This window comes from Neopsephotus bourkii, unplaced genomic scaffold (assembly GCF_033783945.1).
Source record: "Neopsephotus bourkii isolate Nb327-2 ecotype Australia unplaced genomic scaffold, CSIRO-AGI_Nbou_v1 NB_1287, whole genome shotgun sequence".
Lineage (NCBI taxonomy): Eukaryota > Metazoa > Chordata > Aves > Psittaciformes > Psittacidae > Neopsephotus > Neopsephotus bourkii.
This window is the reverse complement of record NW_026901771.1, coordinates 5,232,416-5,250,000: the sequence shown is the minus strand read 5'-3', so window position 1 is coordinate 5,250,000 and position 17,585 is coordinate 5,232,416. Positions and strand designations below refer to the sequence as shown.

The following is a 17,585-nucleotide window of genomic DNA, read 5'->3' as shown; positions in this document are numbered from 1 at the left end:
TGGAACATGATATCCATAATCAGCAACCAAAAAAGAGAGAGAATAGGAGAAATAACAGAGGGACATAGGGACCCAGGAACATGCCATTAAAAAATTGTATTTAGAATTTCTAAGTCTCCAAGGAACAGCAGATGCAGAAGTCAATTATAGCACCTCAAAGGGAGATTTCCAAATAGCATTCCTCGTGGGAAATTTCTCAGACTTGACTGCATACATGCTTGCAGCTCCCATGATCTTTTCCATTCCAGAAGGCAATTGTGAATCTCCACCACTGTGGGATGGCAGCTTTTTCATGTAAGATGTGAGTGTAACAAACGTGAGTTGTTGTGTAGACGTCTAATCCAGTGATTTAATAGACCTGAACAAAATTTGGAATCTCTATGCCAAAGGAAGTTCTGGTATTTGAAATTTGCTTTTGTAAAAATTAAAGAAAATAAAAAAAAAAATGTAGAAAGCCCCAATGAAAATTGTTCACTTTAGGTCAATCAGAATGTTTTGTCTGTATCTTGACTTTAATGTTACATTATACTGGAGTTTCAAAGAGAAAATAGGAATTCAAGCTAGAAGTTATAAAAAAGCCTAAATGAAACATTTCAACCTACTGGAAGTGTTAATGTGTTTTCTGAGTGAAATTTCATCAAACAGGGCACATTTGTTCAGACCCTGAAGCTTTCATAGAATCAGCCTTTACAAATAGAAAATTGTTAGATTCCAAAAAAAACCCCTCAAGTACATCTCCTATTGAGTTTCTGACCTTCAGCACTGGAAGCACAATCACTGTCACTTGTGTCACTAAACAGCCCTCTAGGTGTGAGTGGCAACAATCTCAGCAGTTTCTCTGACCAGACACTCAAGAGAGCAAACTCAAATTCATCTGGTTTCACACTTGTGACCCACAGGTCTATAGCCTGTCTTTAAGAGTCCATGGAGCACAGTGTGTTTTGCTACGTCTGAACTCACTATATGAGGTGAAACTTCCACTGGAAATGTTTGGTTGTTTCTGATTTGGAGCAGCATGTTTGTCCCCAACACTCAGCTGCCTCATGGGGCACAGAGGATGAAATGTCACTGCACTCAGCCTTGCCGTGCTGCAGGAGCAGAGGAAATTGTACGGGCCAGCTACTGAGCAGCCCCAAGGAAAACCTCCTCTAAGGAAGAGAAAAGCTCTCTGAAAGAGGCAGCTGATAACTGCAGCTTCCTTTGAAAGTCAGTCTCCTTCCTCTATCTCCAGGATGAGCATGGATCTGGGGTGATGGCTCTTTTTGGCTTTGCTGGATAATCTCCACTGCGTGTCTCACGTAACTCTTGTGTTGCGTTACTGAAATGACTCTTCCTTCTCTTTTGCGCAGTTACTCTCGCCTACATTTCTGGAGAGTGATAAATACGTTAACAAATGCAGCTCTCTGCCTATCAAACCTGGAAATCAGGACAGCTGAAAATGCAGAAGATCAAACTTCGTAATCCCTATCTGCTGCAATGCAGCAGATGAAGGACTTCGAAATACAGCAATTGCGTTGGGTAGTTATCACTTGGGTGAAACATTTGGGCTGTTGATGCATCAGATCTAGCCTCCCTACTCAACAGATTGCCAAGTAGGAAAGGCTCTTCAGGGATGTAATCCACTGCCTGCTTTTGTCATGGAGACCTTTCTTGCTTCGTTCAGTGGCAATGAATCATACCCCTAATCTTCAGAGAGAAGTGTTTCACTTCAGGTGAAGTAGTGGTCTAGTATCAGTGAAGAGTCAGTAGGACAAAAAATTGCTCACTATACATAGTAACTAATGAGTGCAGGGAAATCACTGCAGCTTGCACTTTGCTGACCATTTTGGACCAGGAGAAGGTTTAATTACAGCACAGACAGTGGGATTTACCCAAGTAAATACAGGGAGATGCACTGTAGAAATTTGCATCTGGGAAAGCCATCCTAAGCTTCCCTTGTAAGTCAGTAAAGCCCTAATCAATAGAACTAATGCTGTTTAGGGTGCAGTTCATTGCATCCTAAAATAAACAGCTATGTTTTATCTGCTAAAGCACTCTCCTCAGTATCCATTAACAATAATGGCATAGAGATGTCTAGGAGGGGTTGTATCTAGAGCATAGACACCTTTGTGGTAGATACCCATCACTGAGACAAGTCCTCCCCTGCTTTCCTTTCTGAGCTACAAATGGGGCCCTGGTAGACCAGCAGGGAATAGCCTTGCATTATCTGCACACATTTTGTTGGGGACTTTGCTTCTATATTCTCTGGTAGCTAATGGTCTGTTCCATTAATCCTTAAGGTTAAGGTGACCTTGTAAAGCTGAAGAAGTGCATTTCTCAAATTGCACACAGCAAATATATGTGTGCACACATTTATATATTTGTGAAAGAAATTAACCCTCCCTCTCTAACTCATTTCCCACTTTCCTTTCAGTGGCAAGATAATCCACTTAAATAGAGTTCCCAACCTTTCTACAGGCATAAAACAACATGAAAAAGATGGAAAAACCCAACTGCTTGGTTCCTTTCCTGTTCACAGAATAAAAAGAATAATTACTTCCTTATTAAAACAAATATTAAGTATTTTCTAAGCTTTCATCCTTTTTTTTAATTCATTATACCACCTCTTAAAACACATTTAAAAAAGACAACTTAATAAAAATAAACCCAAGCTGATGCAAACAGAATAATTGGCAAGGCGTGAAAATACTGCTCGTATCCTGGAGACAGGCTGCATTGTGGGTCGTTTCTTAATTTTCACTCTATTAAGGTAATTTCCTGAGACTGTGGCTTTTTTTTCCGGCAGCCATCCTCACACACTGTCATCCCTGCCTTCCTCACATGCTGGGGGGGGTGGGATGGGGTGGTGGTGGTTTTGGTTGAGGTTATTTTGTTCCTGATCAGGAAAAATAACTACATATATCGGTCCTATTTCCCAGAAATCTAGAAGCAAACATGCTGGTCTCTGAATCCAGGGGCATGGAAGAGAAAAAGTGAAAGCAGATTTCCAAATGTAACTTCCACATCACCGCAATATCTGCTCAACAGCATCTTTATTGGATGACTCCCATGAGAAGCCAAGGTTTAAGGCATCACTGAGCACCAAAATCCTTGCTATTCTACCCAGAAAGATGTCTGCACCACCACTGAACCCTAATTTGGATCCAGATTTCATTCTAAGCTTACAGCAGACTCATAGCAATTTGTAAATATGGAAGCATATGAGTTTCTGACATCAGAAATACAATTTTTGGCTAGACTGACATCTGCATCTTTTTCACTGCTTAGTTTCTTTCCTTGCTGGTAACACCTCTCCTATGCTCCTCCTTTTGAGCAGGAGATGTTGGTACAACCCATCAAGGCTAGTAGACGTACCTGCCATAAGATGCAAGTACCCTGAGGGAATTTGTAACTAAATCTAGATTTTGCAGAGGACTGTCCCAGCTTGAAATGAACAGCATGTCTTCCAATATGTCAGAAGTGATACAAGACAAAATTAAACTGATTTTAGAACTACAATGCACTTCTTGTATTAAATAAGACTAAAACCTTTGTCAAAAATGATGGTTGCCCACCTGAAATTATTTTAGAAAGTTTTGGAATTAAAAAAGTTTTTGGTCTCTTCATCATTTCCATTTTTTCCCTTTCTTCCAGCCAGAACCACATATGGAAAAGTTTTAACTGGAAGCAAGAATTATCAGATGTTCCCAAACTAAAATTTGCTGCCTGTGATCAGAACCTGGCATAGCAGAGCAGGCAAAGTGCTCCTCCATTACTGTTTATCTCTTCACTTCAGACACTTGCTATTCCTCTGTGTGCTTGCGTTTGCATGTGCACAGGATTTTACAATGACTTTGAAAATCAAAAATACCTTAAAAATAATTATTATGTAGATGTCTTGTGAATATTTCCCAAAAGTGTGTTGGAGATTGTACACAAACTTCCCTGAACATGAAATATTTAGTCTTGTGGTCACCTTCACCTGCACTGGGGGAACTGATTCACAACCTGTTATATAAACCTTTGGAGATCAAGTAAAAGGTACTCTCTTTCTTTACTAACCTTGTTCATTAGGAATCTCACAGCCTTTGAGCCTTGTATCAGTGACATAAACAGCTCATGTTCTCTTTTGAACCATTGGCAGACATAAAATAGCCAGGCTGTTATTGTTGAATCTGATTTTTGTTTCAGATGCATTTGACAATAAGAAACAATTGTCTTCTTATTTGCTGCATGTCATTAAGAGCAGGCATGATCTAGATGATAGCCCAAAATGAGAGAAGGGGGAACTGGGTTCCAAAAGCAGCTTTTGCCACAGAGATAAGAACCAGCCTCGCAGAAGGTACTTCATCTCTCTGTCTCCTTTCTGTCTCACACAGCAAGCCTAAGTGAAAGCTCTCTGGCTTTTCACCTTTGTAGGTCAAAAATACTAAATAAAGAGCTTGTGTCTGCTTACATTATTGGCCATTTCCCTCTATTCTGGATTTTCAGAGGAGTTAAATTATTTTGACACTCAGGAGTATACACAAATGAAAGATTAATACCATAGGTGTGCCTGCAATGTACAGCAAGGCAGAGCTACACAAAGCAGCCTGAAAGGAATTGCTTTAGGTTAGAGAAGCAAACCTAACTGTGATGGTGAGTGGAATAAATGAGTCAGTAAGGAGACAGGTTCTTTCTGTTACCCAAGGTTTTAGAGATAGTACAAAGGTCTTTTACTATACCACATTATAGCCTATAACTTACCCACAGCCATTCCTCCAAGTCCCCACTCTCCTCTTGGAAGTTCCATTTCTGTATGCATTTCTATGAGTAAATACTAAAGCCACTGGGGGGAACCTGTAAGGCTTTAGTAGGTGGACCTGCGTTAGCATCTAAATGAAACCACATGTGGCTTATGGGCTTGGAGCACAGGCCCCTCATTTCTACTGGGCGCTGAAAGAGAAGATCCAATCCAGCTGTGCTTGTTAACTTAACAAGGAACTGGTGCTTGTTTGCAGATGGATGATTTCAGAAACAGAGAAAGGGACTTGTACATTCATCAGATGATAAGCTTTGATTTCCTACTATCCCCTGTATCAGCAGCCCTGTGGATTTACTACAGCTCCTGGGATCCCAGGTCTGACACTTCCTAACTGATCCCTCAGCCAGTGAATAATGCAGCTCTGTCTGCCACTACCTCTTGTCTGTGCCTACCACATGCTGGTGATGACCACCAAAACTGTGAATAGTCTGGGACTCATCTGTCTGAGAACACTTGAGAATGACTGCTATTTCTGATAGATTCTCAGAGCCCCAACCTGGTGACTTGTTTGCAGGAGAAGCAAAGTATGTAACTCATAAAGGAAGGCTGGAGTCATCACCACTCAGCACAGATTCAGGGCTTGAAACTATTTCGTTATTTAGTACATCCATACTAACCCAGCAGGCATCACTGTTACCAATGCCCTCTATAGGATGCCCTTCGTGTCAGTCTATAGCAACCTCCTCTGGCCTACTAGAAGGAGAGCATCAACCTCTTCTGGAAACCACACTCGCACATCAGTGGAGCTCTACCTGGAAGGCCAGGGCAAAAGGCAACCAGAGGACCCTGAAAGGGAGAAAAGAGACATCTCTGCAGCATCTGATGAACAGAGCAAGCAAGACCTGAACAATTATGTGTCCCCTGTTTTTGCACTGACCTTGTTCATGGCTACTGTCATTTGAAAGTGCAGCTAGCAGAGTAAAGGCAGAAAGAGGATGTGAAAGAGGAGATGAGGTAGAAGAGCAGAAAGTTGTCAGCAAAAACAAAGGCTAGAGCAGGAAGAAGCACATAGGCACAGAAGAATGAAAAGGGGGACCTAAACCACTGACAAAGCACTTGCACTGCCTGCAAAGCATGTACAAGTGGCAAGTATGGGTGGCTCTAGAAAACACACATTCCAGCCTCCTATCCGCCTCCTGCATTTTCACTCCTTCAACACCAACAGCCCCCGAAGTCTCCAGAAGACTATACTGAACAGAAGATCAACCACACCAAAGACTAAACCACACCAACAACTACAGATAGCCACAGGACAAGAGATGAAAAGACTGACAGCATTGCCCAAGTGTTAAGTTCCAAATGAGGCTTAGCAGAGAAGTCAGGAGATGCTCAGATGGTTCTCAGAGACTCTGGCTCATGCTAGAGAAGAATAAGAAACACATCCATAGGCAACTAATAAAACCTCTTTTCTTATGTTAGCATGTCATAGATCCCCAACTTGCTGCAGATCTATTGCCCATAGTCTGCAGATGCATTGTCTATTTTTCCTTTTTATTTTCCCTCTCCCCATTTCTATCCTGTGTTTCACATACACTCCATTTGTTTTTCACTCTACCTTATTCCCAACTGCCTTTTCACCTGATTTTTTTTTCTTCAATAGCTGTTTTCTCTTTCTCTGCTTTGCTCTTTCCTAAGGGAAGCAAGGACTAGGAAACATCTGAATTAAAACGTGTGCACATCTGATGCACACAAGAACTTGATACAAAGTATGAGAAGTTTGCCATATCCTCAGCAATTAGTTCTTTGACAGCCACCTTTCTAACAGCAGGATTCTCTCTGTTGTACCTAGTACCATCAGCTCAGTTAAGGGAAATTCAATGAATTCGGGATTGATAAAACCCCCACACAACCAAGTTGTGGAAGAGTGAGAGATGCGTTTTTGGTACCCATCCTGACTCAAATTGCTTTTCATCCTTGAAAGTAAAACATTCTATTTACAAAATACACAGGGAAAAAAACAACAAAACAAAACCCAGAGCATGATGTATCCTGGACAACTAAAGTTTAAACATGCATATTGAATCTGTACAAATTCAAAAGAGTTCTCTTATTTCATACAAACATTTAATTGCCGGTGGCAGGGATAGACCAAACAATACAGAAACTGTCTACTTATTGAAAATAACTGAAGTGGAAAGAAAACAAAAAGTGAGAAAGAAACAGATAAAAGATATATTTTGGGTTTTTTAACACCTGACAATGAATGGAACACTGTAAATTAAAGAGCTTTGTTTTGCCAAGAGTTACACCACCATTGTGTAACGGGACAGAGTTGGGCCCAGCTGATGCCGCAGGGATTTTTGCTGACCCCTTGTAAAGCAGAGTTGTTGCTGTCACCTTGTATACATTTTTTTCCCTTCCCTTGTCCTCCCCAAGGCAAAATCCCTGAATCAGCCGTATGCGAGCAAGGCATTTTGCCACTGTACAAGCAAAATGGGGATCTCTTGAACACTCTCATGGCAACCGTCCCACATTCCGCTAGTATATTTCAGCTGTCAGGTGAATTAAATATTGCCCTTTAAGCAAACTCATGAAAATGGAAGAGCTTCACCATTTTGTCTTTCTCAAGATGAGTCTGCCATCTCAGGCTAAAGGTGGGCAAGGGACAAGTTCATGTCATTTGGACTCCACCCAGTGGTGTGAAGGGCAGATATTCAGGAGTCCGACATCCAGTGAGTAACTCAGTAAGAGTCTTTCCAAAGGACTCAGCCTCTATTAAGCCCTTCAGGGTACAGCCAGGTTTTTGGATATTCCCAGACTTCCGCGCACGAGAAGTGCAAGTGCTGAGGGCTTCTGAGGACCCTGCGTAGCTCAGCTTCGCAGGCAGTGGCACCAGAAAGCTCATGCTGACCAGCAATCCTGTGTCTTATTTTTTGGCCAAAAATACTATAAAACTAGATTGTTTTGTGTGGTTCTGTAGATCCCACACTCAGGCACTGACCGCTCAAATGTAGCTGTCATTGAATTTGGGCTCGACTGCATTTTGATGTGCCACCCAGACAAGTTGCTCCAATTGCCTCAGCACTGTCTCCAACTCGCTATCCAGCCATGAGCCTGACATCCTCCCCTGAGCCAGCAGAAGTCTTCAAGGACATCACGTTCCCCACTGCTGGAGAGTGAGTCCACGAACGTGACAGCCTCCTGCCACCTGCCATGGGTCTGCCCAGCCAAATCAGACTTTGATGCTAGTCTGTGGCGAGACGGTGTTTGCTATGTCCCGAAGGAAAGCGAAACTCACTTGGAGTTACAGGCTTATGGTCTCGGAATCTTTCTGCTTCGGCTGATATATTGTCTAAATCTAAAACTTATTTAAAAACCTGTCTGGATGTGACGGCTTTTAATTAATCTTCTCTTAAGTTTTTATACTATATAGTACCTTGAAGACGCAAGATCAATCACTGCTGTATTGTAGTGTAGAGTTGGGAGACAGAAAGATAAATGAGCTATCAAGTTTAGCATTTTGATAGCTAATTTTAATTTTAACTAGCTCGGGAACATACTGTAGATAGGTGGATAAAGTCATGAAATGGAGCATTCATCTTTAGGACCCAAGCTAGAGTCCATCAGAAAGGAACAGAAAGAGTTCCTCAACAGATGGCCAGTCTCACACAGACTTTCCAAAAACTAAACTATTGCTGAGAATGAGAAACATCATCAAACATCAGAAATAACTATCACATAAGTCTGATGGGATGTGATTATATTTGGCACCTTACATCTGCATATTCTACAGCTTCCACCCTCCGAAGACTCATTCATAAAAGCATTGGGAGTATTTCCAATGCATAATATTAGGCATACATGAGAGTCATGGCAGAAATAGGTCTCGCTACTTTATAAAGAGAGGTAAATACAGTGTCATGTGCATGATGGGGAAAAGAGAGGGAAGTTTATCACTCAGGGGTACAAAAATGAGTCATCAGCAGAGCTGGCAGCAGAGCCAAGGAATCCTGACTCACCATTTACTACATCCATGAGGCTATCCACAGCACTGCCAGTAAGTGATATAACAGCCAGCTAAGTCATTCATCCTTTTGAATATGCCTATGCAAGCATGAGGCATATTCAGGTCCTTGTCCCTTTCATGACTCACAGTGACTCAGATTCCAATGTGTTTCAAGGGGTCCATCACAGAAACTTTAATTACTGTGTTTTCTGCTTGGTCCATAGTAATGATTCTCATTCTAATGTGTGCCACGCATCCATCACAGCGAGGACTTCTAACATGCTCCAGCCACTCCTACTGCAGTGACTAATGCTAATGCACCAGTCTGTGAGGAATTTCCATCATGCATCATTTTCAGATCACACTGGAGTTTCAAATTAAGGCAGTTCTTGTATATATGGTTGCTCCGAATCTTAATTCTGGCCTTTTTCCATTAAACCAGTAAAAAGGTTGAGAATGGAGAGCTAAATAAAAAGCAGTTCTTTCTGTCTTTCCAAGGGATATATAAACCACCCATCACCCAAGTTTTCCACACACCAGGTGAAAGTGTCTTTTTGCCAGAGGATTTGCTCTGATCCATTGGGGTGAGAATTACTGATATTCACAAACCCCAAAGCAAACACTGAAATCATTGCTTCTTTTTCTATCAGGTCAAGTGTAACAGTTGCATTTGAGCTTTCTTGTGCTTGGAGGGAACAGCATACCTCTACTTGCTTTCTTACGTAGTGAAGAAAGTAGATGCAACTGGCATGATTGATAATATATATCTGACCCAAATAATATGGTTTTCATTTATTCCTCTGGTATGATACTGTGTCTCTGAGCACACAATTATGCATCCTCTGTTTTATTAATGGGTCAAAAATGCTCTAGCTAAATGACACAAAGAACCAACATAGTATTAATTAATGCAGCTGCTTGAAAATTGGTCCAGAATATTTTGGTGGTTTAACTTTGCTCCAAAGGACAGTAGATGGTATCAGATACCATCTGTCGTCCACTATGTGGCATTGAGCCAGCATAAAAAAAAACCCTTAAAAGCCACCTTCGACTCTGTAGCTTCTGCTCTTGCTAATTCAACAGACAGGTTCCTTTTTGCCCACATCCTATCCAGATCAAAAATGGAACAAATGGCCCCAGCATTGGGAGATGCTGTTTTATTCCTAGCTTGCTCCATCTGCTTGTCAGCACAAGATTATGTGCTGCTATTGCGTTGGTACAGAGATTTTAGCAAGGCTGTTCCACACTGTGGTGCATGATGTGGTTTTGGTGCTGCAGACATCCTGGGAGGACCTGTCCCAAAAGAGAGCTCATGTTCTGCAAAGGCAGGCTTTCCTTACTAGAGCCAAATGTACTGCAAAGACATGCAGGTCAACCATTTTTAATAACTTAGAAACAGAACGTGACTCTGGCCATTTCTATGCTCTCTTTGTACTTGCTTTAGAGAACCCTCACACGTGCAAAGTCCCCTTGGAACAAGAGTTCACAGGGAGTAAATCTTAGGCCTGTAGCTTAGAGCCACTTAATCACACAACAGACTTCATTTCTGGCAGAGGTAATTAACAAAGGTTCAGTCATCTAATCAAGGAACAAAGGCATGGCTCTGTCACCTCATTGACCAGTCGTGCCACCTGAATATTGAATCACGAATATTGACTACTCACAGCAAAGGGTTTGCAGGTAGCTCCCAGACCAAAATAGCATAGACTGAGGCTGCAGGTCAGTCAATGCAAACCCACAGCATAAAACAGCTGCTGGCTGAGCACAGACAACTGATAAACATGGACTGAGGGGAGGGAAGCAAAACAAAGCAGCAGCTAAATTTGCCAACCGCTGCAGATTCTGCTTGGCTGAGTATAAAACAGACAACAAGCAAAAGGGAGTGAAAAGAAGGGTGGGAAAGGAGGATGCTCCCTGCAGGGTTCTCCTGGTAAACGCTGTCCAGAGGAAAGTTCGGGAATGGGAGCACACAGGTTTGCACAGGGCATGTCAAACAGCGGTGAGCCCTTGTCTAATTGTCCGTCTTGCAGGACTCCACACCATGTACCAATCTTCCCAGCAGATCATTCCTCATTCACTTCTCTTTTCCATATGCTTGTTTTGACCCATGCCAAGCAAGGGCATTCTGCCAAATCTGGGGTTTTATGCCCTGCTTGGAAGCTTGCTCCTTTGCACTGTGTTCAGGCTTCCTTCTTCACACTGAGGTGAACTCATCTTTTCTGCAGTATGAGAAAAAGGAAGGACAGGGAGATGGCTGGGCTCAGTACTGGGTTGTTCTGGTGATCTCTGTGACAGAACTGAGACTGTGACAGTGAGAAAGTTCTGATTCAGATCATAGCATCACACCATGCTCCTGCCTTTGCAGTGTAATAAACAATAGCCCTGTCAACAACACACCTTTTTTATGGAGAGCCATCAAAAATAGAACCAAACTGAAGATCTCAGACCCACTGGCTTCTCATGTAAGCCTGAATCCCAGACAAAAGCTATCTTCAGAAAGGATTCACACTTTACAAAAACAGCCTGTGCAATTTTGGCTGGGATAGAGATCATTTTCTTCATAGTGGCTACTATGGGGCTGTGTTTTGGATTTGTGCTGGAAACTGCTGATAATTCAGGGATGTTTTAGTTACTGCTGAGCAGTGCTTACACAGAACCAAGGCTTTTTCTGCTCATCATCCCACCCCACCAGCAAGTAGTCTAGGGGTGCACAAGGAGCTGGGAGGGGACAAAGCCAGGACAGGTGACCCTATCTGACCAAAGAGATGCCCCAGACAATATGGTGTCATGTTCAGCATATAAAGATGGGGGAACAAAAAAGAAGGGGGTGATGTTCAGCGTTACAGTGTGTTGTCTTCCTAGCTAACCATTATACATGATGGAGCTCTGCTTTCCCAGAGATGGCTGAACACCTTCCTGCCCTAGAAAGTAATGACTGAGTTCTTCGTTTTGCTTTCCCTGCATGCACAGCTTTTGCTTTACCTAATAAACTGCTTTTATCTCAACCCACAAGTTTTCTCACTTCTACCTTTTCAATTCTCTCCTCTGTCCCACTGGGGTGGGAGTGAGTGAGCAGCTGCGTGGTGCTTAGTTCCTGGCTGAGGTTAAACCATTACACTACAGCCCTGTTCATGGACTTTAAAAACAAAACCAAACCTAAGGAAATGCGGAAAGAGTTGGAGTGGAAGAGTGCTCATTCAACTCAAAGGGATGTCGTTTAAGCAATATCTTCCACTACAGTGATGCCAACAGAAAACTGTGGTATGAGAGAGGGCAGATAGAGTATAAAGAGCTAAACAGAGAATTTAAGTTCATGCATCCTTTATAGTAAGGCAGGCAATAAGAAATTCCAAGGCTAACCCAGTCTTGCAATCAAAACACTATGCAGAGAAACTGGAGAGCTGGGATTTATTTTCAGCCCTGGCACAATTTTTATGAACGACTTGGGCAACGTGAGTCCACCTGGCTCTAAATCTTCATTTCCTAAATCATAAGAGAGAGAAATAGTGCCAATAAACTACTTCAGAAGTAGCAGGAAGGACATAGTAACATTTGCAAGGTGTTCAGATGTTAGTTTGACTGAGGAGACAGGAAAAGGCAGGAAAACAGGGGCTTCTTTGAATCTCTTCTGTGAGGATGCAGTCAGGTATGGTGGAAGGTGTCTAGCTGCCCTCATACAGGTAATGTTGGGTCCAGTCTTACCACACTTGGTTGTGCAGAGTAAAAGCTGTGTGGAAGTCTAGGTGCCAGCCTTGGTTTTGCCAAATCTGAGGCCAAATTCAACCAATTATGGAATCATGGAATACCAGGTTGGAAGGGACCTCAAGTATCATCTGATCCAACCATTCTTGGCGAAAGCACTGACTAGACAAGATGTCCCAGAACCCTGAATCTTAAAAGTGTCCAAAGTTGGGTATCCCACCACTCCCCTGGGGAGATTATCCCAATGGCTGATTGTTCTCATTGGGAAATATTTTCCTCTGGTATCCTACTGGAATCTCCCAAGGAGTAACTTGTACCCATTACCCCTTGTCTTTCCATGTGACTTTTTGTAAAAATAAAGTCTCCATCTCCTTTGTAGCCACCCTTTAAATACTGGAACATGGTGATGAGGTCACCCCTAAACTCTCTTTTCTTTGGGCTGAACAGACCCAGTTCTCTCAGCCTTTCCTCACGTGGCTTCCCAGTCCTTTGAGGATCTTTGGGCCCTTCTCTGGACCCTCTCCAGCCTGTTCACATGTTTTTTGTATAATGGGGACCAAAGCTGAACACAGTATTCCATGTATGGCCTGACAAGCACAGAGCAGAGTGAGATAATGGCTTCTTTATGCCTGCTGGTGGTGCCCCTGTTGATGTACCCCAGCATCCTGTTGGCTTTCTTTGCCACAGCAGCACACTGCTCACTGCTATTGAGCTTGTGTCCTCCAGGACCCCCAGGTACCTTTGCACAGAGCTGATCCCGGCATGGGCAGATCCCAGCCTGTGCTGTATGCTTGGATTGTGCTTACCCAGGTGCAAGACCTTACACTTGTCCTTGTTGAACTCCACAAGGTTCTTGTTATCCCACTCTTCCAGCCTACCCAGGTCTTCCTGCAGGTGGCTCTCCTTTCCAGAATGTCCACTTCCCCACTCAGTTTGGTATCATGTCAATTTGGTCAGGGTACACTTGGTCCCATCTTCCAGGTCATTTAGGAAAATACTGAACAGAATCAGGCCCAATGTTGATCTCTTGGAGACCCCACTGGTGACAGGTTCCCAGTTTGAAAAGGGGACCCTCTGGGGCAGCCTGTCAGCCAGTTTCCCACCCGCTGCACACACCACTTGTCTAGACCACAACACATCAGTTTCTCCAGGAGGAGACTGTGAGAAATTGTTTCAAAAACCTTGGAGAAATCCAGGTAGACAATGTCCACCATTCGCTCCATAATAACCAGGCAGGTTATTTTATCATTGAAGACAAACAGATTTGTTAAGCACGATTTGCCCTTGGTTCATCTCTGCTGGCTTTTCGCAGTGACGTGTTTCATTTGATCTGTGATAGCCCCCAGGAGGACTCATTCCATAACTTTCCTGGGGACAGAAGCAAGATTGATGGCCCTATAATTTCCTGGATCCAACTTTGGGACCTTCTTGTAGACGGGGGTGACATTTGTCTTCTTCCAGTCTTCTGGGATGTCCCACAATCTCCATGACTTCTCAGAGATTATGGAGAACAGCTTTGCAATGACAGTAGCCAGCTCTCTTAACACCCTTGGGTAGATATTGTCAGGACCCATCGATCTGTAGAGGTCAAGCTCCTGTAATAGTTCGTACACCAACTCTTCCTTCAATGACAGTGGGTCTGTGTTTGCATCAACCTGGATTTTTGTTCCCAAGGTTTGGGGCTCAGTAGTGCTTGTAAAGAGAGGGGTGAGGAATTGCTTAGCTATTCAGCCTAGGTTTAGGTGTTTATCTGAGTGAGCCTGTAACATGTTGGGTTACACTTAAGGTCAGGAAGGCTTCAGCAGGATGCAGCTGAACTGAATGCACAAATGAATGTGCCAAGTCAGGAGACCTGGCCAAACAGAGAAGGAAACTAGGGAATCAACGCATAGTTTAAAACCAAAGATCTTTTCCTCCACTTCTCTTCCACTCCTTTTCCAAATGTTAGAAGGAGGACCAAAGCAGAATGTGATGTAGAGATGACAATGGTGGAGGCTGGAAGGCCTGTATGCCCCCGCAGCTCTTCCCAGCAATGACCACTGTCATACTGTGATTGTACAGAAATAAGTCAAGAACTAACACAGTTTCATAGTAAAGAGGTCTGAAGAGTAAATTAACTCACCACAGTAACCCACCAGCATCCTGTATGATCAGTCCTTCTAGGTGAGGGTGTCTGCATTAATATGTAGGCAAACAGTGCTCCCCTGAGGCTGTGAAATTGGACGATTAAGTGGATGTAGCAGGATTTACCTGTATATCATCTCCTATTTTCTAGCTCCCAGGATCCTCTCCCCTTTTACCTTTTGAGTCTTTCTGCTTCTAGAAAGAAACAGCATACTTTATTTATTGCATCTCTTCCTCATCTCATCATTTCAGCTGCTGAAGGCACAGGGATAGCAATTCAGTGTCCTGAGCAGCAATTCAGTTCCTGAATTAGTGCAAAGAGATGGACAATAGGTGAGAACATTTCCAGAGCAGCTGCAGCTGACCCACTGCAAAAGACACAAAGAGCTATTCACTGTAATAGACTGACGTTTCTTAGTATACCTGTCACAGCTATTCCTGAGGTTAAAAGCAAACAGCATCTTCCTTCCAGGGTGAGAAGTTGCAATTACTTCCCCTAAATGATTACTTTAACTAGGGAACTCCTAAATAGCTTTAATTGCTGGCAGCAGCCGAGATTCTGCAACACAGGCCAATGATTGTTGAGAGTGGTTACAAACAGTTTGCACTCCTCTGCCTTGAAGGAACAGAGCTTTACCCATTTGAGGTATCACATGAAGAGAAATGAGGTAAATGAAAAAGGGCACTATTTGTAAAAAAAAAATGAGAAAGACTGGGATAGATGAACAACAGCAGAAAAGACACAGTGATTATCTCAAATAGCCTGGCAGAGGAGATTAGATGAAGAACAAATTTAAGCAGGCAGGGAGAAGGGAAAGCAAGCCAGGTAATCTGCCTTGCCTTTCTCATTGGCCTGCATCTCCTGCTTCTTTGCTTTAGCATGAGTGCTGCCACATTGTGGTGAACTAGAAAAAACCCAGTGCGGAGGTCAAGTGATGCTAAAACTGCAGCAAGGGAGCTGGAAATGGGTACCAATGGGGAGCTAGAGGTTCTCCTTGGGGCCAAAGCAGTGGGACAGCTCTTGTGATGCAGGTCTATGTGGGCTAGGTCCCTGCCAGAGCAGTTTGGAATCAGCCTGCTGCAGCCAGGATGGCAGTGGGGTGCCTGGTCTCCCATGTTCACATCAGGGCTGTGTCAGCCACTGGGTTACCCACACATCAGAGTACCCAGAGAGTGAAGGAGAAGCTGTTGTGTTGCTGTCAGCAGTGTGCGGCATACCAAGACAGAGCAGTTCAGAGACACAGCTGGAGATGGTCAGGAAAGGAGGGAGAGAGCTGCAACTCTTTTCAAGGATGTAACAACCTTCATAGCAAATCAAACCAATTGTCCAACTGTTGTAACACCTTGTCTCGGACAGTGGCTAGCACCAAGGATAGATGTAAAACACTTAAAATGGGAAATAACTAACTAATATGTCCATTGGGGAAGTTTCTTTATAACCCCAGGCAGTTAGTGGTTGGATTTATGCCCTGAATCTCAAGGGCTGATATTTCTTATAAATTTTTTATTTTCTCTAATGTAACTGTGAATGTTCGCACTATCCACACAAATGGATTCCTTTTCTCTCCCCCCCTTTTTTTTTTCCCTAAGCCTGGAAGCTCAGCGGAGTTCCACAGGGTTCCACCATTAAAAACTCATATTCTCAACATTTCCAGATCTGTGTTGCCTTTTAATTTCAAAGGGTACCCTTTTGTCCCAGTGCCGGAAACCTTTTTAAGTATTATTATTTATATACTTCTAACATCCCCCTTCTTATTCATCTCTTCTCTGAACAATATCTTCCTTCATCTTTTACAGTATCTCCTTATCAGAAAATCCTTCCAAACCTCCAAACGGTTTTCACTGCCTATCTCCAAGTCCTGCTATATTCTTCTTTTTTTTTTAAGAGAAGCTGATGAGAAATTAACTAAGTATGAAAGGTGAGGATTTATCAGTAAGTCTATGATGGTATTATATCTTTAATGTTAATTTCTGTCCTACGCTGTAGATATTTTTTCTGTGCATCTAGTTATGCTAAGTTCAAGGGAAGAGGGGGGGATCTAACTTCTCTGAATAAGCATCTTTGTACAACAGCTATCTCCTGCTGTTCCTCATGCCTGTGAATACAGCTCTCATCTTCTGTCTTAGAGCACATTATCAGACTGTGTTTCTTGTTGGGGATTGTCATTAGAATGGCGACCTGCTAGGGTATGTAGCTGCCCAACTCCTATCAAATAAGAACTTAAAACAGTTTTCTGTTATTTTTAAATACAGCCTTGTACCGCCTCGTTTAACTTTAATGTTCTATTTGAATGCATCTCTCTGTAGTCATCTAAGGGAATGCTCCACAAGGAAAAAAACACTGAAAAAAAACCTTGCTTTTTCTTTTTCTCCATTAAATTCTGCTCTGAAGTGATGTTCAGAGAGGGAGGATTGCCTGGGCGATAGGACTAGTCCAAAGCACTATGGTAGAAAGAGTCAAATCCCTGCTCCGCTCTCCCTTCTGCTCCTTTACGTGACCTTGTCACTAGCTGAGACTAAGGGTAGGCAATCATAAGTGGTCAAGTTTCTGATGCTTAACTAGGTACTGTTCTGAACCATCTGAACCATAGAAACAAAGATGTCCACATTTCATGTCTATAGAGAGAGCAAAATAAGATTTCCCCACTTAAACTACCTTCTAGGAGCACATCAAATGGTGATTAAAGCTGGCCAGCTGTCACTCAGTCAGCTATGAAAGCACATCCGTTCTCTCCAGGTTTCTGCACCTGTAATGATTCCTTAACACACAAGAGAGTGGAGAGAAAGCAGCAGGAAAAGTGCAAAGGACATGTATAGAAAAACCTGTCACAGCACTGCAGCCCCATGGCTGTGTATAGATTGCACGCCTGAGAACATAAATCAGCAGCAGCAGCTATGGCACCACACAGAAAAGTGGCCTCTTGCCCCAGGCCCCCCTTCTCCCCTCAGTCAAACTCATTAGAAGAACCAGAAGCCCAGCCATATGAGGCAAAAAAAAGATGTAGTGGGGGAGGTCTTGGAGCCATAGTG

At 43.0% G+C, this 17,585-nt stretch overlaps 1 long non-coding RNA gene across 2 annotated transcripts in view; it reads right to left on the bottom strand.

Annotated features, from left to right (window-relative positions):
- The window catches only part of LOC133218829 (uncharacterized), a 57,013-nt gene extending 52,223 nt beyond the window's left edge, over window positions 1-4,790 (bottom strand). For both annotated transcript variants that reach the window (XR_009727274.1, XR_009727273.1), the window contains exon 1: window positions 4,726-4,790. This is a non-coding gene — a long non-coding RNA (uncharacterized LOC133218829). The remainder of the gene's footprint in view (window positions 1-4,725) is intronic.
- Between the last annotated feature and the right edge of the window lie 12,795 nt (window positions 4,791-17,585).